Source organism: Anomaloglossus baeobatrachus, chromosome 5 (assembly GCF_048569485.1).
Source record: "Anomaloglossus baeobatrachus isolate aAnoBae1 chromosome 5, aAnoBae1.hap1, whole genome shotgun sequence".
Taxonomy (NCBI): domain Eukaryota; kingdom Metazoa; phylum Chordata; class Amphibia; order Anura; family Aromobatidae; genus Anomaloglossus; species Anomaloglossus baeobatrachus.
Window position 1 is genome coordinate 360,092,535 of NC_134357.1, and position 26,526 is coordinate 360,119,060.

The window sequence follows — 26,526 nt, forward strand, 5'->3', positions numbered from 1 at the left end:
AGGCTACGGCAGTTGGTAGTCACCCGCCTGGTGTAGAGGCCGTCGATAGTGATTCCGGGCCTGACACCGAGCCCATGTCGGAAGAGGATGGGTCCGCCGCAGCCGAAGAATCTGAGTAAGGGCAGCGGAGCACCGTTGTCCAGTCCCCGTTGGGACCCCCTGTTTAAAAGTTGAAGAGTTTAAAATGAAAATGATAAGCAAAATAATAACCGAAGTTTAACCTGATTAACACTGATTGAACCGGCCGGAGCCGGCACCGTTGTCCCCGTGGGGACCGTTTAAAAAGTTGTTTTGCATGGGAACTATCCATGGACAAGCCCGTGAACTTGCAGGGCAACCACAAACATTAAGTGGCTTGTAAATATGTTGTTTTACCGTACCGTATTCCGCAGTTGCCGCCTCCGGAGAGGCAGGTTGGAGGGAGGGCCCTCAGCAGAGCAGGCTGGGGCCCAGCCACCACAGGAACCGGTGGCTACCCTCTGGAGGGAAAGGACAGATCCCGCTCGGGTAACTTGTGCTGGACTGTGGGTCAAGGGGTGCTGCCTGGGTTTTAGGGGCAGCATCAGGGCCAGGTTGCTTGGGTGGGAGAGAGCGGAAACCGTACCCGTAAAACCGTTTAGTAACGTTTAAGAAATGTGCCTCCCGTGTGGGATGATGTTATGATTTATATGTTTACTTTTTATACATTTACAGAAAATAAAACCGGTGTTGGACGGGCAGCCCGCGGACGGTCTGCATTTTGCTAAGGGGGAATGTGACGCCCTGGGCAAGCCAGGGATCACAGGTCATCACACCACCACACCCTACATCCCAGTTAGGAACACCAAAGCTACTAAAATCCTTGTTGCCTTCCTCCAGGGGCTGATGTTCACACCAGGGGGTGGGCCAGGTGGTTGGCTCCGCCCACCAAGGAGTTCACAGCTCTGGAGGCGGGAAGAACGAGTTGAGTTAAGCTATGGGAGTGAAGTAGAAGGAAGTGGTAGAGGAGCTAAGTGAAAGTGAAGTAGTAGTGGAGAAAAGAAGAAAAGAGTAAAAAGTGAGCGTAGAAAGACCTGAAGTTGGTCCGGCTAAGTGCAGGACAGTGTCAGCAAGGTCAGCAACAGCGGTGATCGTCTGGAGGGGGACTGCTCGGAGGTTGCTGGAAGGACCGCGGACGGGTAGTGGCCCGGCGGTCTGGAGCAGTATACAAAGGACAGTCAGCACCAGGGCAGGGGCCTCTTGGACCCCGGCAAGGCTAGGAGTCGCCATAATTTGCCAAATCCGTCAGTGAAGGGGACGTCGATCCCCCAACAACCAAGTCCCGACTGAAGGCAAAAGTCCAACCATTAAGGAGGAACACCGCCACCGCCAGGGCACCAGTTCCTCGGGGCCAGCGTCTGCGGGCAAAGTAGGGCTCCTCCGGCCCATATCCAAGCCGGGGAGCGGGTTACCGGTGGGAACCCATCACTACCAACACAGAAACACTAGGTGCAGGTCAGAGGGACATCACCGTTGTTACCTACTGGGAGAGCAAGTGCAGCCGTCCGTGGGAACCGTCTTTCCAGCCGTGTGGTTTACCGTAAAACTGTGTCAACGTCTCAGGCTGAGTGAGTACACAGTGCCGCAAGGCACAGCGCTGCCCCCGCGTCCCTGCGCCCACCAGGCCCTGCACCTTCCACACCATCACTGGGCCCCGGGATCACCAACCCCTACCCACGGAGGGGCAACACAACAACTGGCTGCTCCGCATCACCACTCCCGGGATCCCCATGTTGAGCAGCGGTGGTGCTACAAATCACCACAACCGTGGGTGGCGTCACAGACAATAAACCATCCCCACACCCAACAACCCCCTTTCACTCATGGGCGAGGAGCGCCGCTCGAGAACCCCCGGGATCCGGCCCACCGCTCGAGCCACCACTGAGCTGCAGCAGCCGGACCCGAGCAGAGGGGTGAGCGAGGTGCCGGCACCCTCCTCCCCGCCCGCGACAGAGGCACCTACCATAAAGTTACCGGCTGTGCCAGGAGGTCCGGAGCGGCCCGCAAAAGTCACGTGGGTCACTTTGTGGGATGTTGTTACCGGGGAAACGACCACGGAAGTCCGGGCCACCTACAAGACTCAACTGCAGCTGGGAAGCGAGACACTGGGAGCACCCCATCAGAGTCCGGAGGCGGCTACGTCGGTCAAGGTAGGACCTCCAATCCCCGCAGAAGTTCCGGCCCCGGGAGAGCAGCACGCCCCAGAGTTTGAAGAAGATGAGTGGGGATTTATCTGGGAGCCAGTGAAGCCGTCGCCCCTAACCCGGCGACAGTCCCCACCGCCTGAGATAGATCCGGTGCAAGAAAGGCTTCTGGCCGAGACCGTGGCAAGGGAAATGATGGCCGGGTCCCGCAGTGAAGAGTTTGACCGGCAGTGTAGCATTGGCACCGTGGTCAAGTTTAATCAGGCTGAAGGATACGGGTTTATAGAAGATAATGAGACCGAAGAGCACTTCTTTTATAACCGGGTCAATCTGGACACTGAGGGGTTACCCCAACGTCTCCATACCCTGTATCCGGGTGAGAAAGTAAAGTTTCGAAGAGAAGTGGGTTGCCGGGGCCTGTTCGCAGTGGGAGTGACCCGTATGCCCACTGTCCAGGAGGCCGCGCAGTGGCAGCAAGAGATAGAGTGGGAGGATTGTCAGTACCGGAGACGTACGCAGCAGAGACCGGTGATTGCTGAAGCTTGTCGGCCAAGAAACACTCCTGCGGTGTCGCCAGAAACAGTTGCAGGACCGGTAGCCGAGCTGGGAGAAGGGGAACAGGAGAAGGAAGCACCGGCGATCTTGGCAATTCGCCAGAGCATGGTGTCGCATCCAGTGGTTGTTGTTGGCAGCCCACAGCCGTCCCGTCAAGCTACCCCATCACCCCCGCCGGGGGCTGAGGGGCCAAAACCGGGGGCCGGAAAACCAGAGCTACAGCCAAATTACGAACCGTTCTGGAGGCTGCGCCGCTTACCAGGCCAATCCCTCTCCGAGTACGTGAGGGCCCAGCGGGCTGAATGGCTGCGCGCTTACCACCCTGCGTGAGATACCAGTAAACAGAGGTGACGGACATAGATGTTTTCAAGAACCGGTACTTTTCCAAGCCGGTGACTGTTCGCAGTTGCAGCAACGTTCAAGGTACTGAGCCCGGGAGGAGCCTGATGCCGGACTGTGCAGGGACTCCTTCCGTGTCTATTACGAAAGTTTTATTGTTTGTTATTTATCTGCCTACGGAAGACCGGGAGCGCTGAGAATAGCCTCCGGGCAAAGATACTACTAAGACCGGGAGCTCCCCTGGAGGGACTCCGGGCACCGGACTTGTGTGCCCATTGGTTGTGCTTTTATGTGATGGTTTTAAAGTTTTATTTGATAAAGAGAAGAGATTGCTTTGCAACCAGGTGTATGTGTTTTGTTGGTCAGGTTTTGTCTTGCAGATCCGAACCTTGCCGGGAGGCTATGGTAAAAGAGGGGAGGGATGTAAGGGGTGGACGGACCCCTAGAACGCAGAAGCAGTTTCCCCCCCCTGAAGATGCCTCACGCTGGGGTAGCCAGAGATGTTAAAGATGTTGATGTGATGTTATTTGTGTTTTACAGCAATAACGGGTTTCCCCACTAGGTGTCAGGGTGGAACAGTGGTCCCCATGGGAGCAGTATAGGAGAAAGGAGGAGCAGGACAGGGGAGGGTTAGAGGGCTCTGTAGCAGAGTGAGAGTTGTAGTGAGAGAGTCTGTTGGTTCTGAGAGAAGAAACAACGGGGCAGAGTGTGGGAGCGACCGTGGCAGAAAGCCAAAGAGAGGAAGAGAAAAGTGCCTTGAGCTAGAACCAGCAGTGTACGGATAAGACCCGAAGAAGCATAGTCAGAGAAGCAGAAGTTTGTGGGCAAAGCCTGTAGTAGCCGGAGTATGAGCATAAGTGAAGAGAACAAGAGTAGCCGGGTAACGCCCGCTGAAGAGTAATAGGAGTAGTCCCCCGGCAAGAATTGTGATTTGGAAACTGCAAGATTTGTGTACCGAGACTGTACAGAAGTTACGTGCAATAAAATGCCTTTTGGTTCATCTGACGCCTGTCTGCAGTGTTTTCCTGAGTCTGACAGCATGCCTCTGCCATCCACACTCTGCCCCACAATCAACACCCCTGTCTCAATAGTGACGGCCGGGCCGGGGGTTAGCCTGGTACATGAAGCAGCCATCACAGCAACCCCCAAGGCACCCCCGGCCCACCGTTACACACCGGGGCAAATCGGGAAGAGCCGGGTACAGTCCCAGAACTGTCACATAAAATGTATGCGGCAATTCTGCGCGGCTGCTGACTGATATTGTTAGGCTGGGGGGCTCCCCATAACGTGGGGCTCCCCATCCTGAGAATACCAGCCTTCAGCCATATGGCTTTATCTGGCTGGTATTAAAATGGAGGGGGACCGCACGCCAGTTTTTTAAATTTTTTAATTTATTTATTTCACTGCACAGTATAGACACGCCCACTGGCTGCTGTGATTGGGTGCAGTGAGACACCTGTCACTCAGCGTGGGGGGCGTGTCTGACTGCAACCAATCACAGGCGTCTGTGGGTGGGGAAAGCAGGGAATACGAGATTGATTGATTAATGAGCGGCCGGCATATTCAAAGTAATTGTTGCCGCGTATTCTCTGCACAGCTGTTCCTCGCCGCGCTGGTGATCGGGGAGCGGTAAGTATGAGAGAGGGCTGCTAACTTCAGTCACTCGGGGGATTAGCGGTCACTGGCGAATCCTTCACAGGTGACCACTAATCAGTACGCGGCACACAGACAGAGCTGCGGCATGACAATGAAGTCGGGTGAAGTTCACCGAGTTCATTCTCATCGCGCAAATCTGTCTGCTGTCAGCCGACATGTATCAACGACATTGTGCAACACACAAACGGACATTCAACACGGACATTCCACGTACACATACATGGGCATTTTACACACAAACACGGACATTTTACACGTACACACGGCTCGCATACGCCATCACACGGATGCCATACGCACCGGAGAAACGCCTCAAAAAAAACGGAACACGGACCCGAAAAACGTATTGTGTCACGCGCACGTTTTTTTTGCGGAAGTGTGTTTTAGGCCTAAGCTGGGCAGCTGATGGATCTTCATCATATGTTCTTTTCAAAGCTGGTCAAGATACAGTGAAGCTGCTATAGCCAAACTGTGGGTGACGGTTTGCATGTTACTGATATATTAAAGGTCTGAGATCATAAGATAGAGATTTGCAGATTTAGTACTACCCCAATTTCAAAACAAGTGAGACGCCTGTAAAATATAAAAAACACAAGAATGCAATGATTTGGAAGTCTCTTATAACCATATTTTATCCACAGCAGAACATAAAACACACATCAGAAGATGAAATGTAGACATTTTTCATTTCATTTGCTTAAACATATAATCTATAGATAACATACAGTGAAGGAAATAACTATTTGATCCCTTGCTGATTTTGTAAGTTTGCCCACTGACAAAGACATGAACTGTCTATAATTTTAAGGGTAAGTTAATTTTAACAGTGAGAGATAGAATATCCAAAATAAAATCCAGAAAATCACATTGTATAAATTATATAGATTTATTTGTACAGTGGTACCTCGCTTAACGAGTAACACACATGACGAGATTTTCGCTATACAAGCAAAGCTTTCTGTAAATTTGTAACCCGCTTTACGAGAAAGCTTTGCTGTACGAGCGAAATTCTCACCTCACACACTTCCGGTTCTGTCCATCCACCACACTCTGACCCGCACTTGCAGTCCACACAAGCACACACATGTACGCACAAACACACACAAACACACACGCATGCACGCACATACAGTATTATGCTCACCTTACCTTCCGTTCCACCGCCGGTCTCATGGATCTTGTAGTTCCCGGGTACATCGCGACGTCCTCGCGGCGAACTACAAGACCCAAGAGGCCGGCGGTGGAACGGAAGGTAAGGTGAGCATATAATAGTGTACCTTACGTTTCATCGCCGTCCTCCTGGGTGCTGTAGTGCGCCTCTCCACTCCGTTCCACGCCGGGATTCTGCCTCCATAGCGACGAGGGAGGAACTTCCTGTCACCGCTGCTGAATGGCAGAGCGCTGGCCAATCAGAGGCAAGCAGCTCTGCCTTGACGTCAGCGCTCTAGCAGGGAAGTTCCTGCCTCGTCGTTATGGAAACGCGATACACGGCCCGGCCCCATACTGGTGAACAGCAAGTCCCAGGAGACCGGCGATGGAGCGGAATGTAAGGTGAGCATGTAGTATGTGCGTGTGCATGCGTGCATGTGTGTTTGTGTGAGTTTGTGTGTGTTTGTACATGTTTGTGTGTTTGTGCATGTGTGGAATAACAGAATAGGGGACCGGGATGGGACATTTAACCCGTTGTGGAACGGATCGTCAGCACTGCAATGATTTCCTATGGGAAATCTTGCTTTGCTGAACAAGTACCTTGTTTAACAAGCACAGTCCCAGAACGGATTGTTCTCGTTAAGCAAGGTACCACTGTATTTTGTAAAGAGAAATAAGTATTTGATCCCCTACCAACCATTTGTCAAGCTCCCGGGGCCACGGCACCGCTCGTCACAGCGCCACTTATCTCGGCACGGCTCCTCACTCACCACCCCAGTCCCCGTGCGCTCTGACCGTGGCTGCTGCTCCCGCTCCCCCTCCTCAGCCTCCTCCGTGCTCCCTGCTCCCTGTCCCCGCCGTCTCGCTGCAGATCGGGATGCTGCCTCCAGCTCTCCTGCATCTCCTCCTGTACTGATCTCCGGCTCCCTGGTCTTGCACATGCGCACTAGGGCGCATGCGCGCTCACTCACCTTCTCTTACAGGGCCAGCGTCTCTGAAACAGGATATGGCTGAATACAGGTACAGGGTATATAAGACTTTCTTTTCCATGTGGGTGGTGCCTGTTCAACGTGTACTAATAGCCTCGTCTCTTGTTCTAGGTGTTCAGGTCCCTCTGTGTCACGTACCCAGGTTAACCCTGTCTCTGCCCACAGATCCCAGCCTGTGTGTGTCCAGCCCACCGGTCTTCAAGGAGATTCCCCGGTGACGATCTGCTGTGGATTCCATCACCTTCCATCATCCTGTACCCGCCGCCGGTTCTGGACTCCACCCAGTATCATCTGTCTGCACCCTCGCTGATCCCGGACTTCGTCTGTGACCACCAGTCGGCACCTGTACTTGGTTCCACTCATCTGTCCTGATTTCCTCAGCCTACTTCTACCCTTGGATCAGCCTCCCTATCCTACACGGACATCTTAAGGATCCTAACCCGTGTTTCTGTTGTGTATCGGCTGCTGTGCATCTAGACCTTCTGGGGTGGCCGCCAGACAGCCCCTGTATATGGGTTCACTCCTGGTAGCCTCCCTGGGGGAGTCCGGTGCACAGTCCCATGGATCCTCCTTTGCACCAAACATTACGCCATTAAGAGTTTTGCCTCCTACAGACCACTTAGACGCTCCTAATCAACTTATTACCTGCATTAAAGATAGTTGTCTTAAATTGTAACCTACATAAAACACCCTTGTCCACAGACTCAATTAATCAGTCAGACTCTAACTTCTACAACATGGGCAAGACCAAAGAGCTTTCTAAGGATGTCAGGCACAAGATCATAGACCTGCACAAAGCTGGAATGGGCTACAAAACCATAAGTAAGACGCTGGGTAAGAAGGAGACAACTGTTGGTGCAATAGTAAGAAAATGGAAGAAATACAAAATGAGTGTCAATCAACATCAATATGGGGCACCATGCAAAGTCTCACCTTGGGGGTATCCAGGATCATTAGGAAGGTGAGAGATCAGCCTAAAACTACACGGGGGAGCTTGTTAATGATCTTAGGGCAGCTGGGACCACTGTCAACAAGAAAACCATTGGTAACAGATTACTCCATAATGGTTTAAAATCCTACAGTGCCCGCAAAGTCCCACTGCTCAAGAAGGCATATGTGCAGGCCCATCTGAAGTTTGCCAATGAACACCTGGATGATTCTGAGAGGGATTGCGAAGGGGGTGCTGTGGTCAGATGAGACAAAAATTGAGCTCTTTGGCCTTAACTCAACTTGCCATGTTTGGAGGAAGAGAAATGCTGCCTATGACCCAAAGAACATCATCCCCACTGTCAAGCATGGAGGTGGAAACATTATGTTTTGGGGTGTTTCTCTGCTAAGAGCACAGAACTACTTCACCGCATCAATGGGACAATGGATGGAGCCATGTACCATAAAATCCTGAGTGACAAGCTCCTCCCTCCGCCAAGACATTAAAAATAGGTTGTGGCTGGGTCTTCCAGCACGACAATGACCTAAAACAAATAGCCAAGGAAACAAAGGAGTGGCTCAAAAAGAAGCACATTAAGGTCATGGAGTGGCCTAGCCAGTCTCCTAACCTTAATCCCATAGAAAACGTATGGAGGGAGCTGAAGCTTCGAGTTGCCAAGTGACACATGATTTAGAGATTATCTGCAAAGAGGAGTAGACCAAAATTCCTCCTGACATGTGTGCAAACCTCATCATCAACTACAAAAAAAGTCTCACTGCAGTGCTTGCCAACAAGGCTTTTGCCACCAAGTATTAAGTTTTGTTTGCCAGAAAGATCAAATACTTATTTATCTCTGTAAAATGCAAATAAATTTATAGAATTTTTACAAAGTTATTTTCTGGATTTTATTTTGGAAATTCCAAGCAAGGGATCAAATAATTATTTCCTTCACTGTATATATATATATATATATATATATATATATATATCTTGAATTTCTGCAACTCTTAAGACAGCGTTACACACTACGATATATCGTGCGATCGCACCCGCCCCCATCAATTGTACATCACAGGCAATTCATTGCCCGTGGCGCACAATGTCGTTAACCCCCGTTACACGTACTTACCTCCCTAACGACGCCGCTGTGGGCGGCGAACATCCTCTTCCTGAAGGGGGAGAGACGTTCGGCGTCACAGCGACGTCACACAGTGGCCGCCCAATAGAAGCGGAGGGGCGGAGATGAGCGGCCGTAACATGCCGCCCACCTCTTTCCTTTCTCATTGCCAGCGGGATGCAGATAAGCTGTGTTCGTCATTCCCGGGGTGTCACACTTAGCGATGTGTGCTGCCTCAGGAAGGACGAACAACCGGCGCGCAGAAGGAGGAATGACATTATGAAAATGAACGACATGTCAACGAACAACGATATGGTGAGTATTTTTGCTCGTTAACAGTCGTTCGGACGTGTCAAACCCTACGACATCTCTAACGATGCCAGCTGTGCATCACGAATTCTGTGACCCCGACGACATATTGTTAGATATATCGTAGCGTGTAATGCAGTCTTTACACTATTTGACTACATGATATGAAGCAGCACACACGCTAAGGGTTAATCTCATTACTTAGCTGGTAACTAGGGAACTAGCTGTGTGTTTTAAAATATTTTTATTTTCAATAATTAAGATGGGGAAAGGGGGAGGAGGAATTTGATACTATTTCATAGTTGAATATGTTTGACTACAACATAGATAACAAAAGACTTCTAAACCTTAAAGCTTCTATTAAGGATTAGGTATAAGATAGGGATGGAAAGGATGTAGGGAAGGTTGGGCTGTGGAAAGTCTTGTAATTTAATTGGGGAAACAGGGACCAGAGGAAGGAAAAATTAGGGTAGAGGGTAAGGGAGAACAAGGCTTAATCAATCATTAAATATAACTATACAAATTACATGCGATCGAATAAATGATCTTATCTGTGACGACAAATTAAGTGACCATATTTATTCATGAGTTGTAAGAAGATACCCCTACATGATGTATATTATGATGCACAAATATTTGTTCACGTGATCCCTTCTCGGAATTGGATCCATGGATTCCATCGTTTGTAATATGGGGCGAATAAATTATTTGTAATAGCATAATGTTTTTCATATTTTTCATGAAGAGCAAGAGTTTTAACAATTTGTGAACTAGCTGTATGGGTGAAGTTTAGTGCACAAAACTGTGGCAACCATGATTTCTAGTCAGAGTAGTTAGAGAAGAGCAGAGAGCAGCTGCAGCAAACATGTAGGGGATTCTCATCTCCCCTTTATTCCAAGCAGGCCAGATGGAATAGATAAGGAAATGTGGGACAGCACATAAAATATTTCAAAAGGAAAAGATAGGAATACCCTGGTTCCCAAGAGTACACAGTCTAAAGATATAGTATGTCGCGGACGCAGGAAGGTTACTCATGGATGGAAGCAAGTCGCCAAAAGGAAATGGGGATTTAAGCTACCCATGCATAATGATGCTTAGCGGGAACTGGGAAACGGCCCTAGTGGGTTGAAAAAAAACTATATTGTCAGTATTGGACTCCAGCCTAGACACCTGGATGTGCTTGCTGCCATGTACTCCTAATACACCTAATTTCCAGTGTGGGCTCTGTCTTGCACCATTTTCGGGCATATACGCTTTCTGCAGGGGGACACCCAGCTGAGGACCAATGTTGCGATGTAAAAAATAGTTTTCAGCTCTCCATGAAAACTCTAAACTGGTCTTTCTCCCCCAGAAAATTTGTCAGAAAGTGCCACCACAGGTTTGGGAGAGACCAATTGCATGTTACAAGGTTTAGAAGTTATGACTACAGTCAGTAGTGGAGCATTTTGAGAAGCACCCAAAGTATTAGAAAACTGACCCTGTAACTGGGAGTGTGAGGATTCCAGCTATTGTCTTCCATGGCCTGATACTGAACCATCTGGGTCAGATTCGCCACCTGATCACAGAGTGTACACACTGGATCCAAAGGAGGGTGGGGGAAGGTATATGGACAGTCACAATGTGATACTATTCACTTACTGAAGGGCAAGTCTGCCTTTCATGCTTGTGTAGGAGACTGCAGCCCCTACTTAGGATGTTGCTTCACTGTGACTTTCAGATTGTGTTGTACTGTGGCTTTAAGAGACAGGCTCACTCGCAGAGCATAATGGTATGGCCCAGAACTCCCCCTGCTGCTGTAGCTGATTTGGTCTGATCAGAGAGAAGCAGGAAGTGGGACAGTGTGGATTCCAGGACGTGCTGAGGAATGGAGAGATAGGAGAGTCGGAATCCGACCTGCCAGAGTTCCTTGCCTGAGGAGCCCAGATGTCCAGCAAATTTTTGGGGAAAAGAAGTCTTGCATCACCCTCCTGGAGTGAAGTGCGCATCACCGTACCGACAAGCCAAAGAGTGGACTTGTTCTGCGGACAAAGCCATGAGTGAGTACGCGGGTTTGGCGGTGAGGGAACCAGTATAGGCCTCCATAGTGAGAGTGCGGTATCTACATGGTTCCTTTAGAGGAGACCAGCCAGGTTAGTAGATAGAGTAGGATTGGTTAATGTTGTATATTTGCTTATCGTTGTATTACTATTGAACTTGTATTGATTACTGTACTAGTTGTGGCGACCTGGGCCATCCGCCTCCGATAAAGTATACACTGTTGTATCTGAGTTGTCTCTATTACCATTTGTACCTATCTCACCGCTGCTCTGCAGCTTATGTTTGTTACCCTGATAAATAAACTTTCTTCTTGGTTTACCCATTAAGTTTGTCTTATAACACGACTTGCTCTGCAGAGCGGAGGACCCTCAGTCCATCATTTCACTCATACACCACACTAACCCATAGAGTTTCATTGGTCCATACCCACATCAGTTTTCAAATCTACGTGTCTCCAGCCAGTGAGTTTTAGGGGTACTTTGCACGCTGCGACATCGCAAGCCGATGCTGCGATGTCGAGCGCGATAGTCCCCGCCCCCGTCGCAGCAGCGATATCTTGTGATTGCTGGCGTAGCGAACATTATCACTATGCCGGTTTCACATGCACTCACCTGCCGTGCGACGTCGCTCTGGCCGGCGACCCGCCTCCTTCCTAAGGGGACAAATTGCACAATTTTAAACTTTACATTTTAATGCTTTTAAACCAGATAGTATATACCACACAAAATAGTTAATACATAATGTCGCGGGTGGAGGAGGGGACGCCGCACTGCCCCACTGCTCGGGTCCGGCTGCCGCTGCTGCCGTGGCCGCTGCTGCTCGGTGGCTCGAGCGATGGGCCAGATCCCGGGGAGTCGAATGGCGCTCCTCGCCCATGAGTGAAAAGGGGATTGGTTTGGGGGATTTATTGTCCGTTACGCCACCCACGGTTGTGGTGATTGTGTGGACGCAACCGCTGCTCTGTATGGGGATCCCGGGAGTGGTGGTATGGAGCAGCTAGATGTTGGCTCTCCCCTCCGTGGGTAGGGGGTTGGTTGTCCTGGGGCCCGGTGATGGGGAGTTGGGATAGTTGACAGGCGGGCTATGGGGCCTGTTGAGGTGCAGGGACGCAGGGGCAGCGCTGTGCCGCACGGCACCGAGGTACTCACTCAGCCCAAGGATGATGACACAGTTCACGGTAAACAAGCGGCTGGTTGGACGGGTCCCTCGGACGGCTGCGGTGTTGATGTTCCCTGCAAGTTAGCGGTGACTGTCTCTTCCCTGCACCTAAATACGGTTGTTGGTAGCGATGGATTCCCACCGGTAACCCGCTCCCCAGCTTGGATATGAGCCGGAGGAGCCCCTCTTTTGCCCGCAGGCGCTGGCCCTGAGAAACTGGTGCCTCGGCGGTGGCGGTGTCTCTCCAATATGGTTGGACGGTTGCCTTCAATCGGGACTTTGGCTGTTGGGAGACCCGGAGGTCCCCTTCACTGACGGATTTGGCAAATTGTACGGCGACTCCAAGCCTTGCCGGGATCCGAAAGGCCCCTGTCAATGGTGCTGGCTTCTCTTTGTGTACCGGTCCGGTACCGCCGGGCCACCACCCGTCCACGGTCCTTACAGTAGACTCCAATAGGCCACGCCTGCAGACGGTCACCGCTGTCTGCCAACCTTGCTGTCCCGCCCGGGGCACACACCCGGACGCTCTCAGTCAGTTTTATTTGCTCGCCTACCACTTCACTCCTCACACTTTCACCTCTCAAACTAATCTGCTTGGTTTTCCTGCCTCCAGGACTGTGAACTCTTCGGTGGGTGGAGACCAACTGCCTGGCTCCACCCCCTGGTGTGAACATCAGCCCCTGGAGGAGGGCAACAAGGGTTTTGTGTTCTGACCTTGGTGTGCCTGCAGGGAATGTGGGGTGTGTGGTGGTGTCATGACCTGTGACCCCTGGCTTGCCCAGGGCGTCACATTCCCCCTTAGCAAAACGCAGACCGTCCTCGGGCTGCCCGTCCAACACCGGTTTTATTTTCCTTTTTTTTTTTTCTGAAAAGATAAAAAAAAACAAGACATACAAGTATAGTAACATCATCCCACAACGGGAGGCACTTTTCTTAAACGTTACGGTAACGGTTGCGGCTGCCGCTCTCTCCCACCCAAGTAACCTGGCCCTGATGCTGCCCCTAAGAAACAGGCAGCACCCCTTGACCCCAGTCCTGAACCAAGTTACCCGAGTGGGATCTGTCCTTCCCCTCCAGAGGGTAGCCACCGGTTCCTGTGGTGGCTGGGCCCCAGCCTGCTCCACTGCGGGCCCTCCCTCCAATCTGCCTCTCCGGAGGCGGTACGGTGGAAGCTGCAACAAACATTTTATTTACAAGCCACTAACGTTTGTGGTTGCCCTGCAAGTTCACGGGCTTGTCCGTAAGGAGTCCCTTACGCAACTTTAAACGGTCCCCTCGGGGACAACGGTGCCGGCATCGGCCGGTTCAATCACGGTTGCTGACAATCAGATGAGACTTCGGTGATCATTTTCATTTTCTCATAACTTTTAACTCAAAACTTTCAACACACACTCGCTTTTAAAGAACAGTTTCCCTGTACCTAAGTGGGGGTCTACCTAGGTTGGGACGAGTGGACCTCCGGAGCCCAGCGTCAGTGGTGACAGGCAGTGGGGAAGAGGGAACAATCAGTTCCTCTTCCCTGCTAATGTGTGGGGCAGGCGGAGGCATAGGGGAGTTGGGCACAGGTTCATCCCTGGGCACTGGCACTGGCTCTGGCTCACGGTTGACCACTTCCATCACTTCTTCATCCACGGGTTGTGGGAACAGTATCACTGGAAGAATCATTGCGCCGTTCTGTGTAGGCCAGTCCGCTGGGAAGTCACCCATCACGGTGTGGATTACCTCTTTTGCCTTCTCTGCTGGTGGAGGAACCGGTACTTCAGCCATTGCCCTCAATGCTGGTGGGCACCTTTTCAGATGGTCCCGGGAAACCGTGGCTAAAGTGCCCCCTTGGTCACGACTGATTTGGTAAGCCTTCCCATCTTCCCATCCTGTGGGCTGTATGATGTATGGGGTTTGTTCCCATTGATCATCCAGCTTGTGGGTTCTCCTCCTCCGTTTCAGCACTACATCTCCAGGCTGGAAAGGGCCAGCAGACGCCTTCTGATTGAAGCGCCGCTCCTGTTGTTCTCGACTCCGACTTAAGTTCTTCTCCACATATTCTTGAATCTGTCGGTACTGAACCCTCCGCTGGGTGTCCCATTCAGCCGTCGAGGGGAGTGTCTCTGGGGCTTCCAGTCCCATTTCTAGATCCACCGGCAGTCGGCCGGGGAGAGCCCTCATCAGATATGCTGGGGTGCACTTTGTTGAGCTGGATGGGATATCGTTGTACATATCGACCAAGTCAGGCAGCTTCTCCGGCCACAGGTTCCGCTCTTCTAGCGGCAACGTCTTGAGGAGGCCAAGGACCAAATGGTTCATCTTCTCACACATACCTTTGGTTTGGGCATGGTAAGGCGTGGTCCGGATCTTCTTGCAGCCGTACAGCTGACAGAACTCATGGAACACCTCTGCTTCAAAGGCTGGGCCTTGGTCAGTGAGCACCTTCTCAGGGTATCCATGTGGTCGACAGAAGTAAGCTTGGAACGCTCTAGCGGCGGTACGGCCGGTTAGGTCCTTGACCGGGACAACCACTATGAACCTTGAATAATGATCCACTATGGTGAGAGCGTAAGTGTACCCACTTCGGCTGGGGGTGAGCTTCACATGGTCCAGGGCGACCAGCTCCAGCGGTTGATGTGTAACGATCGGGTGCAGGGGTGCCTTCTGGCTGGCCTCGTCCTTCCTTCTCAGCGTACACGGGCCACACTCTCGGCACCAGGCCTCCACAGACTCCCGCATCCCACTCCAATAGAACCGCTCCCTCAGCAGCATTTCCAATTTCTTCCATCCAAAGTGTCCGGCACCATCATGGTACGCTTGTAGAATGGTGGACACATTAGCTTGGGGAATCACCAACTGGCGGATTTTCTCATGAGTCTTTGGGTTAACCAGCTCGCGGTACAACTTCCCTTGGTGTAGATACACAGCCGGGTCCGTTCTTTCCACAGGCGTTGAGCTTCAGCTGGGGCGGCAGGGTCTATTCCAGCTGCGCCTTGCTCCACCAGAGTCTTGACTAGGCGGACAGCGTGCGCCTGGTTTTGAGCTTCCTGCCACTCCCGGCTAGGCAGTGGATCCAGGTTCACCCATTGTTGGTGGACATGTACCTTCCCAGTTGGTGGCTGGTGAAATGTAGGCAACTCGATCTCTTCGAGGTCGTCATCCTCGCACCCTTCTTCTGACAAGTGGGGCATCCGAGAGAGTGCATCAGCATTAACGTTGGCACGACCAGCCCTGTATTTAATTGTGAAGTCGTAGTTGGCTAGCCTGGCCACCCACCGCTGTTCCAACGCACCCAATTTGGCCGTGTCCAGATGGGTCAGAGGAATGTTATCCGTGAAAGCGGTGAATTTTGCTGCGGCCAAGTAATGGCGGAACCGCTCGGTGATAGCCCACACCAGCGCCAGGAGCTCCAGCTTGAAAGAGCTGTAATTTTCAGGGTTCCTTTCCGTCGGTCGAAGTTTTCGGCTAGCATAGGCAATCACTTTTTCCTTCCCATCCTGGACCTGGGACAAGACTGCCCCCAAGCCCACATTGCTGGCATCGGTGTAGAGGATGAATGGGTGGCTGTAATCAGGATACGCCAGGATCTCTTCCCCGGTCAAGGCCGCTTTCAGCTGACGGAAAGATTCCTCATGCCTCTCCTCCTACACCAGTGGGGCTCCGAGGGGTCTACCACCTTTGGTCTGTCCCACGAGGAGGTCTTGCATGGGGGCAGCCATCTTCGTGTATCCCTTGATGAAGCGACGGTAGTACCCCACCAGACCCAGGAACTGCCTTACTTCCCTCACAGTGGTTGGCCTCGGCCAGTCTTGGATGGCAGTGACCTTCTCGGGGTCGGGGGCGACACCTTCTGCTCCCACCACATGCCCCAGATACTGCACCCTGGGTTTCAGCAGATGACACTTGGAGGGCTTCAACTTCATCCCGTACTTGGCAAGGGACGCGAACACCTTGGCTAGGTGTTCCAGATGGGCTTCATATGTCTGTGAATACACAATTACATCATCCAGATACAACAGGACGGTTTCAAAATTCAAGTGCCCCAAACAGCACTCCATCAGCCGTTGGAAAGTACCCGGGGCATTGCACAGCCCTAACGGCATACTGTTGAATTCACAGAGTCTCATAGGGGTGGTAAAGGCAGTTTTCTCTCGATCTTCGGGCGCCACGGCCACCTGCCAGTATCCACTGGTGAGGTCAAGGGTGGAGAAGTAGTTGGCGGTTCTCAGCGCGGACAAGGACTCCTCAATACAGGGCAGAGGGTAGGCATCCTTATGTGTTATCTGGTTAATCTTCCGGTAATCCACGCACATCCGCATGGTGCCGTCTTTCTTCTTGACCAGTACCAACGGGGCGGCCCAGGGACTACCCCTGCCTCCCTCATATTCCTCAACATGTCCTTGGCGCACTGGTAGTGTGCAGGGGGAATGGGCCTGTACCTCTCCTTGATAGGGGGGTGTTCACCGGTAGGGATATGATGTTGGACCCCTTTAATCTGCCCAAAGTCTGGGGGATGTTTGCTAAAAACTTGCTCATACTCCCGTACCACCCTGTATACCCCTTCTTTGTGATGTGTAAGGGTCTCGTCAGTGCCCACGTGTAGCTGTTGGTGCCACCCCTCTAACTCCTCCTGGGGCGGGTGAGTGTTGGCAGTGGGTAGTGAGACTGGAGGAGCTGCGTCATGGATGGTGTGGGGATCTAGGGTGAGCAACTTGGCAAGTGTAGCATACCGGGGAAGCCTGACTTCTTCCTCCCCACAGTTCAGCACCCTCACGGGCACTCTCCCCTTTTTTACATCTACCACCCCTCGGGCGGCCATTACTGTGGGCCAGTGTTCAGAGGGCATGGGCTCTATCATGGCAGGGTAGTCACGCCCCTGAGGCCCTACTGATGCCCTACACCAAATCATCATCTCACTCCTAGGGGGCACAGTCAACGGGGCGGCATCCATCACTCTCACTCCACCAATCTCTCCTCATGTTGAGTTTACATGCTGGCGGTACATCAAGGCTCGGATCTCACGCTGCACAGCTCTCTGTCGGCTCCCCGCCGCCGTGGCGGCCAGCTGCTGCAGTAGGGCCAATACATCACTCATACAGTGTTCCATCACATTGGTTCCCAGCACTATCTTCGGGTTATGATCACTGGGTTCATTCATGATCACAATCATACCCTGGTGTTGCAGTTCAGCTTGCCCCACTGTCATGGCCACTTGTTTATACCCCACTTGCGTCAATGGGAGTCCATTAGCAGCAATTAGTGTTATACTAGTATCTGGGGGAGCCAGCTCGTTAGTCCCCCAATACCGTTGGTACAATGTGTATGGTATGGTGGTTACCTGTGATCCAGTGTCCAAGAGAGCCATCACCCGTACGCCGTCCACAGCCACAGGGATGATGGGCCGGGCCCCGTTATACCGGTCCCGCCAGTCTGGGGGCCACGGGGTTCTACTCCTGAGGATTAGCCCATGGCCCCAGGGGTTGCTCGTTTAACGGGCACTGTCGGAAGTAATGGCCAGGCTTGCTGCACCTGTAGCAGGTTGGAGATCTGTTCCGCGAGTTGTTAGCACCTCTCCGCTGCATCCAGGGAACATCCTCAGGGCTGTCGGCGAGCTGTATCTTGGCTGGAGGCTGGGATCTGGTCAGAGGTTGGAGTGCGGCGAGAATCTTGGCGAGGTCTCCATTCATGCGGCGGACCTGGGCAGCCAATTCTTCCATTGTGCTGCTTGGAGCTGTAGGTACTGGAGAGGCTGGTAGGGCAGGGGCCACCACGACGGGGGCCGTCTCAACTGGCCACGGGGCTGGTTCCAAGACTTCCGAAGCTGGGGGTTGCAGAGCTTTAATGGCCCGTTCTTTTAACACAGCAAAGTCCACGTCAGGGTGTTCTAGGGCCCACAGCCGGAGTTGTTTGCGGTCCTCAGAGGATCTCATCCCCTGCACAAATTGCTCTACTAACATTTTGTTGCTGTCCGCCTCATTGATGGTGTCCACCCGCTTCAGTGTGCGGAGGGCGGTTTGCAGACGTAAAGCGTAGTCCCGAATGCTGTCCACAGACCGTTGCCGACATTGGTAAAACTGCATCCTCAGCTCAGCTTCGGTACGGGTCTCAAAGGCAGTCTGTAGTTTCTCAAAGATGGTGGCTACAGAGAACCGTTCCCCCTTGGCCCAGGTCTCCGCCTCATGCTCAGCCGCGCCGGTTAGCTGGCCCAGCACTACCGCTGCACGTTGCTTATCAGTCAGGGGGTACAATTCCAGGAGCGGGTTAAGCGTTTTCCGGAAAACCTGTAACGCATCAGGCTTCCCGTCACACTGCGGTAGCCAGGTAGCTCCAGGCACATAGGGCAAGGAGAACGGCATTACCGGAGCGAGAGCTGGGGCTGCGGCACCCCCCGCCAGCGCGGCCGGGACCTGGGCAGGCCCATTCCCATCCACGGGTGCCGCTGCGGCTGCGACCGCCGCTCCCCCAGCAGCTTCGTCGGGCGCAGACATCTTGTTTCCGTCCCCCTTAGCCTTTTTCCGGCTCCTCCTCTATCGGGGCGGGGTTTTGGCCTTCGCGCCTCCACTACTCGAGAAGACGCTCGAGCGGGAACTTTTCGCGCCAAAGATGGCGGCTTCTGAAATTTTCCGGCCGGACACCTCCGGCGGTAACAAGGCGCACCTCTACCAGATGGCAGAGCGGTAAGATCCTGTTCGTGATGCCAAGTTGTCGCGGGCGGAGGAGGGGACGCCGCACTCCCCCACTGCTCGGGTCCGGCTGCCGCTGCTGCCATGGCCGCTGCTGCTCGGTGGCTCGAGCGATGGGCCGGATCCCGGGGACTCGAGCGGCGCTCCTTGCCCATGAGTGAAAAGGGGATTGGTTTGGGGGATTTATTGTCCGTGACGCCACCCACGGTTGTGGTGATTGTGTGGACACTACCGCTGCTCTCTATTGGGATCCCGGGAGTGGTGGTATGGAGCAGCTAGATGTTGGCTCTCCCCTCCGTGGGTAGGGGGTTGGTTGTCCCGGGGCCCGGTGATGGGGAGTTGGGATAGTTGACAGGCGGGCTATGGGGCCTGTTGAGGTGCAGGGACGCAGGGGCAGCGCTGTGCCGCACGGCACGGAGGTACTCACTCAGCCCAAGGATGATGACACAGTTCACGGTAAACAAGCGGCTGGTTGGACGGGTCCCTCGGACGGCTGCGGTGTTGATGTTCCCTGCAAGTTAGCGGTGACTGTCTCTTCCCTGCACCTAAATACGGTTGTTGGTAGCGATGGATTCCCACCGGTAACCCGCTCCCCAGCTTGGATATGAGCCGGAGGAGCCCCTCTTTTGCCCGCAGGCGCTGGCCCTGAGAAACTGGTGCCTTGGCGGTGGCAGTGTCTCTCCAATATGGTTGGACGGTTGCCTTCAATCGGGACTTTGGCTGTTGGGAGACACGGAGGTCCCCTTCACTGACGGATTTGGCAAATTGTACGGCGACTCCAAGCCTTGCCGGGATCCGAAAGGCCCCTGCCAATGGTGCTGGATTCTCTTTGTGTACCGGTCCAGTACCGCCGGGCCACCACCCATCCACGGTCCTTACGGTAGACTCCAATAGGCTACTCCTGCAGACGGTCACCGCCGTCTGCCAACCTTGCTGTCCCGCCCGGGGCACACACCCGGACGCTCTCAGTCAGTTTTGTTTGCTCGCCTACCACTTCACTCCTCACACTTTCACCTCTCAAACTAATCTGCTTGGTTTTCCCGCCTCCAGGACTGTGAACTCCTCGGTGGGTGGAGACCAACCGCCTGGCTCCACCCCCTGGTGTGAACATCAGCCCCTGGAGGAGGGCAACAAGGGTTTTGTGTTCTGACCTTGGTGTGCCTGCAGGGAATGTGGGGTGTGTGGTGGTGTCATGACCTGTGACCCTTGGCTTGCCCAGGGCGTCACAATAACATTTGCCACATGTCTACTTTACGTCAGCACCATTTTTTAAACTTAATTTATTTATTTTTTTTGTTAGAAGGGTTAAACGTTTTTCATCAATTTTTCTTTTTTCCGCCAAAATGTACTAAATCATTTTTTAGGAACCACATCACATTTGAAGTCAGTTTGAGAGGCCTATGTGACAAAAATACCCCAAAGTCACACCATTTTGAAAACTTCACCCCTTAAAGAGCTCAAAACCACATATAAACAGTTTATTTACCATCTGGGGTCCTCACAGGAACTTCAGCAATGTGGAAGGAAAAAATTTACATTTTACTTTCACCCCCAAAAATGTTGCTTTAGCCCCAAATTTTGCTTTTTCGTAAGGGTAACTAAAGAAAATGGACCATAAAATTTGTTGTGCAATTTCTCCTGAATACGTTGATACCCTAAATTTGGTGGAAAACTACTGTTGGGTGCAAAGTAGCAGTCAAAAGCAAAGGAGCACCATTTGACTAAAGGCCCCGTTACACGCAACGACATCGCTAACAAGATATCGCTGGCGTCACAGAATTCGTGAAGCACATCCGGCGTCGTTAACGACGTTGTTGCGTGTGACACCTACATGCGACCGCTAACGATCCAAAAAAAGGGAAAAATCGTTGATTGTTGACACGTCGTTCCTCTCCAAAAAATGGTTGATCTTTTAGGACGCAGGTTGTCCGTCGTTCCTGCGGCAGAATACATCTCTACGTGTTACACCCCGGGAACGACGAACAACAGCGTTCCTGTGTCCTCCGGCAATGAGGTGGAAGTGACCTTAATGCAGCTGCTCTCTGCCCCTCCGCTTCTATTGGTGGCTCACTGTGTGACGTCGCTGTGACGCCGCACTAACCACCCCCTTAAACAAGAGTTTGTTCGCTGGCCACTGCGACGTCGTTAGGAAGGTATGTGTGTGTGCCGCGTACTAGCAATATTGTTCGCCACAGGCAGCGATTTGCCCGTGACGCGCGCACGATGGGGGCGGGTGCGATCACTAGCAACATCGCTAGCGATGTTGCAGTGTGTAAAGCAATTGGAGAGAAGCTCTGCGTCACTGATATATAGGTGCTCAGGGAAAAAAATAGTCCAGAATAAAGAGTATCCCGGCACACTATTACTCCCAAATGAAGAAAATCATGCAACTGTTCATAATGCAAAAAATTATTTTTATTTTGTGCTGCAAATAATGAATTTCTGGTTCGTCCAATTAAGTCGACGTTTCGGCTGTAGGCCTTCGTCAGACTGGACTTTATCTGAACATGATGAACAAAACACAAATCAATATCATATATACATAATTGACAGCATGAAAAACAATTTCCAACAACATGTTACAATGTTAACACACGAACGACATCATGGTGGAGTAGAGACATGCTATATCATATTTCAATACAACAATGTGATAAGAGGATACAGTCACCCTCTATTCATTTAATACAATACATATACCATATACTACCTAGTGGTATGGATATGCTCTGTATACTATGGGAAATAACTAGATTAGTGCTCATGTGACAGTGGTTGATTTGAATGGAAGACCGACCAAAGAAAGAAAAAAGGGGAGAGAAAAAAAGGGGAGAGAAAAAGGTGAGAGAATGAAGAAGAGGATCAGAAAAAGAGTAAAGAACGCCTGGAAGGACTATGAGAGATATCAGGTTAAGTAAGTGGTCTGGTTGTGATTAAGGGGAGTCCCGTGTATCACTCACCAATATAGGTATGTCAGTACGCAGTCATATCAAGGTGTTAGCCAAAGAATAAATTGCAAGAACAATACGTCAATAGTGACATGTGCTGTAACAAAGAAAACATGTATCAGACAAGATTCATATAAACATGGATTAGTATGGGGACAGTCAGTGACTATTTGGTACCTGTCATCAAGGTAGTATGTTCATGCTGATAATCTATGATCGCTTAAGATATCCAAAATACATGTGTCATGTGCTACATAAAAGAAGATGTCTCCCCAATGGGTAGGTAACAGGTTCTTATACCTCAATGACAAGAAAACTTGATAAACATAGATGCAAGACGTCATGCCAAAGGTGAATCAATATTATCTTATATGGGTATACATGTAGAGATACGGTGGATACCTGGTGCTGTACGTGCATCTGATATCTTTGTTCGCCTCATATGCCACAGCCAAATTGTTGTGGGAACCACCTCCTGAGTGTAGGGTGGAGTGATGAGAAATGTAAAATTGGTGTTACAATGTGGATTAAATGTAACGTATGTAACAAAGGATGTGATATATGAGTTAAGAATAAGAGGATGACACACCTGTAGTAACGTAAAGGAAGATACTGGAAATTGCTGGGGTGCAGACCAGTATGTGGTATGTATGGACTCTAGGATAAAGAGAAACCAATCACATAACACCATATACAGGATTATAATATAATATTGTTAGTGAATAAGGGATGTTAGGTGTATTACCTATTGGTCAGGCCAACTATATGAATAATCACCGGAAGAACCGGAAACGCCAAGGGCCATAACCTTAGGGTCACAAAAAAAGACGCTGAGAAGGTTGCAGGAGGACGTACCATATAACAGATAAAGGAGAGATTGAGTGAACTCCATATGAAAAGAGTAAAAAGCAAATACCTGATCCTATATCTCTAGCGGCAAATGAGTGTTGCTACTCAGTAGAGAAAGGCAGGAAACATGTGTATAATATCACCGGTTGGACCGGATTCGCCAGTGGCCGTTACCTTTAGATCATAAAGAGAGGGAATGAGGAAAAACATAGGCAGCATGTAGGAGTCATAGATAACAGAAGGAGAGGGAGGTCGGCTACCATTACTTACCACGCTGGTGCTGGACGTGCGGTCTGTGAGTGGGCGGTTCTGCACTAAGGATTGCTCCGGTGTGCAGGCATTATAAAGGAAGTGTGGGTGTGTCCCAGTATAATTACTTCCTGTCTGTGGAACACAGGAGGTCAGGCCGGTGGAACGCAAGCCGCGCGCGGCGCACAGCACGCCCCCCCGGCCCGGCCCCCTGTTAGTGCGTCACACTGGCAAATCACTTCCTGGCTGTGGAACACACGAGGTCGGGCCAGTGGAACGCACACCGCGCATGCGCAGTACGCGTCCCCGGCCCGGCCCCCTGCTGGTGCGTCATAGGAACTGGCATAACGTGCCTGAATGAAACCCATTATAAACAAACCACTATTCACGTGCAGCGGTGTAGGTGAGAAAATATCCTAGTCCAGAGTGCCATAGGAAATATGGGAAAGGTGCATTAATCCATGGAAGTGCTGTAAAGTGCTCATTTTCAGGAAATGCTAACGTTTCTGCAAAAAAGAGGAATACATGTCAGTGTGACAATAATGTACGCATATACTGGTCAGATACAAACATGGAGATATGCTACAGGGGAAATCGTCCCATATCAATGGTTATCACATTATTATGTGTATTATGACCCTTGCAAGATAAAGGAGAGCAGCATATTAAGTGATTGTCAGTACCATGCATGATGCATATGACCAACGATCAGTACCAGTATTTGGATCAACTGATAACATATAATGTTATATTAGAACAAAGTCTCATATCTGCGGTTTAGACCATGTGGTTCTAATGTGCCTAAGGTATGGATCCACCTAGCCTCCCTATCGCGGAGGTGTTTAACCCTATCACCGCCTCTCCGTATAACATCAACATGATCGATAACTTGAAACTTAAGTTGGGATATTCGATGTCCCGCTGTCACGAAATGATTAGGTATTGGTAGAAGGGAGTTACCACACCTAATGTCTGATTTATGCCGACTGATACGGTCTCGGATATGCTGGGTGGTCTCCCCAACATATCCGAGACCGCAGGGACACTTGATGTAATATACCACAAATGTGCTATCGCACGTGTGGAAACCCTTGATTTGAAAGAGTTTTCCTGTCCTGGTATGTGAAAAGGTATCACCTTTTGTGACATTGGCACACTGTGCACATCCCAAACATGGGAAGGTCCCTCTCTGTTGTGTGTCAAGAAAGGTCTGACGTGATACTGTTCTTGTAGAACCTATATCAGCTCTTACTAATTGGTTTCTTAAGTTAGGTGATCTACGATAGCAGAAGAGAGGAAGATTATGAAAGGCCTCGATTTTGGGGTATGCCGTTTTCAGGAGAGGCCAGTGCTGGCAAATGATGTTCCTCAACAGGGGTTGAAAGGGATGATAAGTGGTCACACATGGTACCCGATTATGTGCTGATTTGTCTATTTGTGTTTCCTTTATTATCGGCTATTTCCTGTGGGTAACCCCTCTGTCGAAATTTGAGGCTCATCTCTTCATGTCGTATTAGTCTTGTCTCTGGTTGGCTTACCAGTCTGTCAACCCGTGTATGTTGTGATATAGGTAATGCTCTTTTGACATGCCTAGGGTGGTTGCTGGTGTAAAAGAGGAGACTGTTCCTGTCTGTAGATTTAACGAAGATGTCAGTGACCAAGAGGCCAGTGTCCTCCTTTATCACCAGACAGTCCAAGTAATTAATTCGGGTCTGGTCCTGGTGCATAGTAAAGGTCAGTCCGGGCATAAAACCGTTTAGATCTATGAAAAATTGTTGAAGGCTATTTTGGTCTCCTTCCCATACCATAAAAATATCATCAATGTATCTGCGCCAAACTAGGGCATGTCTGTTGATGAGTGGGTTAGGGTGGATAAATTTATCTTCAAAGAAGGCCATAAAAATATTGGCGTACGGGGGTGCCATGTTGGATCCCATGGCGGTCCCTTTGCGCTGCATATAAAATTGATGCTGAAACATGAAATAATTTTTCTCTAAGACTATCTCAAGAAGATCAAAACAGAATTGCTTGTTATCAGTAGGTAAGGTGGTATGCTCACTTACAAACCAGCGTACTGCATTCATACCATCCTTGTGTGAAATACTGGTATACAGACTGTTAACGTCTAATGTAACCAAAATTGCAGAAGTGGGGATATCATGTAAGTCCTTAATGATGTCAAGAAAATGTGAAGTGTCTTTCACATATGATGGTATAAGAGGTATGAATGGAGACAGTATTTTTTCAATGGTCTTAGCCAAGGGGGAAAGTACTGAGTCAGTTGACGCAACAATGGGTCTACCTGGTGGATGGGTGAGGTTCTTATGAATCTTAGGTAAGGTGTAAAATACCGGGATCGTAGGATGTGGATTAATGAGAAAACTGGCCAATTTCTGCTCTATCACCCCTAGCTGTAAGTAACGTGACGAGGTGGCTTTTATGAGAGAAGAGATCTGTGATGTTGGATCTCTCGTGATAGGCTCGTAGGTGCTAGTGTCGGCTAATTGTCCTAGAATTTCTGTGATGTAATAGTCTCGGTCTAGAATAACTGTTGCCCCACCCTTGTCGGCCGGCTTAATTATGATCGTTGTATTATCTTTAAGGTTCTGTATGGCCCTAGACTCCTCAATACTCAGATTGTGGTTTAACTGAAAGTCACCCTTGTGTATACTATCATTGAGTTTCTCTACTTCACTATTGACCAACGAAATAAAGGTCTCAACTGGGTGGTAGTGCCGTGGTGGCATGTATGTACTGGCAATGGTAAGACCCAGGTTCTTAGGATCAAAACAGACACTACCACTCAATGGAGGCTCGGATCTTATACTTTCACCATCAAAATGTACTTTCAGTCTGAGAGATCTAAAGAATTGGTTAAGTTCTTGTTCTACTGAAAGTGTCATATCGTGAGGTGGGACTAAAAGACAACCCTTTCTGCAATACTAAATGTTCCGCGGGCGATAGGTTGTAGGAAGAGATATTGAGGACAAGGTTGGTATTACCTGCGATCGAGTCCATATCCTGCATTCTGTTGTTGGGGTATCCTCCTCTTCCCCCGCCTTGTCTTCTTGCTGGTGGTCTGCGTTGTTCTAAAAAACTGGGCTGTTGGCGGGTTGTTCCATATTCGCCTTCTGAATCGCTGGTGGAGGCATACCCTCCATATCTGTATGAACGTTGGAATCTGAATCCTTCCCCAGATCGCCATCGGTATACCGTGCCCTTGGCGTAGTCTTCTTGGTCACGGAAAAAATTTTGTCGCTTTTTAGCTTCCAAATTGCTGCAAAAATTTGTTATGAGGTCGTTGGCCTTACTCTTCAGTTGATCCAAATCCGACGCTGATAAGGATTGTTTGAGTTGTTCCTCAGTGGATTTTATGTTCTCATAGACTTGCTGAATTTCTTTCTGCAGAAATTCAA

The 26,526-nt window shown here is 50.6% G+C and overlaps 1 protein-coding gene across 1 annotated transcript in view; it reads left to right on the forward strand.

The window, feature by feature from the left end:
- Window positions 1-11,031: 11,031 nt before the first annotated feature.
- Window positions 11,032-26,526, forward strand: part of ITCH (itchy E3 ubiquitin protein ligase) — a 403,298-nt gene continuing 387,803 nt past the window's right edge. Inside the window, exon 1 of the mRNA XM_075349943.1 lies at window positions 11,032-11,240. The gene's annotated coding sequence lies outside the window, so the exon portion shown is untranslated. The remainder of the gene's footprint in view (window positions 11,241-26,526) is intronic.